Here is a 1877-nt window from a genome sequence, read left to right on the forward strand (position 1 = left end):
AGCGGCTATGGTGGAGCTCGGCTGCCCACTTGAGCGGAACCACGACAGAAATACAAGAACAGTGTCGAGGAATTGAGAAGGGACTGAATGCGTGGATATGCACAGTCAAATGGACTGTAGGAGCAGGTAGAAATTTTCATTGTAATAATTTTCTAAGGGAAAAGCAGCATTCACAAATCTGAAATGATTGACAAAATCCCCATTTTCTGATGGAAAAAAAAAGCCATGAAGTGGCTGGGCTGCAGCTGCCTGTACGCCGTGTATGGGGAATAGGACAGCCTTCCCCAGGGACACCCAGCTCCCTGGGGCTGCTGGGCAGAGCTGTCACTGCTGGGTGCTTCCTGCACATTTTCACCATGAAGGATGCTGGGGCCTGGGCTCAGGTAATGCTGTGACAGTCACCACAGTTAACACAATGGCAAGTGTCTGGGCACAGAGCACATGGGGGAGCCCCAGCCATAACACATACCCACCCTCTATGTGCTCTGTGAGCACCTCCACTGCCTCTCTGTAAGGGGGTTCAACTCAGACAGCCCCTTGCTCTCCTCTCTAAACTCATGACTCAGCCATGCTGCCCTTCCCAAGCACCTGCCCTTGCTGCCAGCGAGCTGGATGGGACCCACAGAAGCCCATTTCAGGGCCATCAGCATGGCTGCTGAGAAGCTCAGTCCAACAGCCTAGGTGCCTGTGATAAAGCTGCATCAGGATGTGGCTGCCCTGCTTGACGAGGTAGTGCTGTCACCTGGGGCTGTCACATTTGTTTTTTTTGTCTGCAGGGACCCTATGGAGACACCAAGACACCAGAGGCTGCTGTTGCACCATTCCTGCTCATCGCGAGACTCAGCAGTGTGTCTGTGCAGCACCTTACCCACATGAGATGGCCTGACCTTCTGAAGGAGCTGGAGGCATGTTGGAGGGCCAAAATTCCCTACAAGGACTGTACAAGGTTCTCCAGGCAGGTGTGACTGCAGGTAGTGACAGGCTCCTTGTAGGCAGAGGTTGTCAAATGGAGAGTGAGACCTCGGGGCATGCCTAGCCTCTTCAGGGTGGGATGAAGCTGAGAACAGGGAAGGAAAAATGTGCCAATGGACAAAGTGGCACTCCAGAAATTGTAACCCCTCCAGAGCCAACTGTCCTTAAAGCAGGACATTATCTTCACAGTGATGGGTGCAGAAATGTGCAACGGTTCCCACCTCTGCACCCCTGAAGCCTGCTTTTGGGGTAAAGCAGCACACATCTCCTCGGCAGAGCCCCTTCATGTGCATCCCTGAGCCTTCCAGTTCCCTCCCAGGAGCTCGTCACAGTACTGAGAGCTCTCCTCACCTCGTGCAGCCCTGCTCTGTGATGCTCCCACACCCTGCCTGTGAAGAAAGGCTGGAAGAGTTGGGGCTGTTCAGATTGGAGAAGAAAAGGCTCTGTGGAAACTCATCATAGCCTTTCAAAAGATGAAGGGGGATTAATAAGAAAGGTGGAGAAAGACTTTTTACCAAGGGCTGTAGTGACAGGACAAGGGGTAATGGTTTTAAGTGTGAAAGAGGGTAGATTTAAGTTAGACATAAGGAAGACATTTTTTTATGATGAGGGCAGTGAGACACTGGAACAAGCCTGGAGAAGCTGTGGATGCCTCATCACTGGAAGAGTTCAAAGTCAGGATGGACAGGGCTTTGAGCACCCGATCTAGTGGGAGGTGTCCCTGGAAGGGACCAGATCACCTTCAAAAAGCTCCCTTCCAACCCAAACCATTCTCTGATTCTGTGATTCTATGGCATGGGTCTGCCTAGGACGCCTCAGTTCTCTTGGCTTCATGCTATTGCTGGGAAATGTTCACATCACTGTGAATGTTTAACTCGCTCCAGGGGCTTCCCACCCCGTGCAAC

Source organism: Aythya marila (genome assembly GCF_965140915.1).
Source record: "Aythya marila genome assembly, chromosome: 19".
Lineage (NCBI taxonomy): Eukaryota > Metazoa > Chordata > Aves > Anseriformes > Anatidae > Aythya > Aythya marila.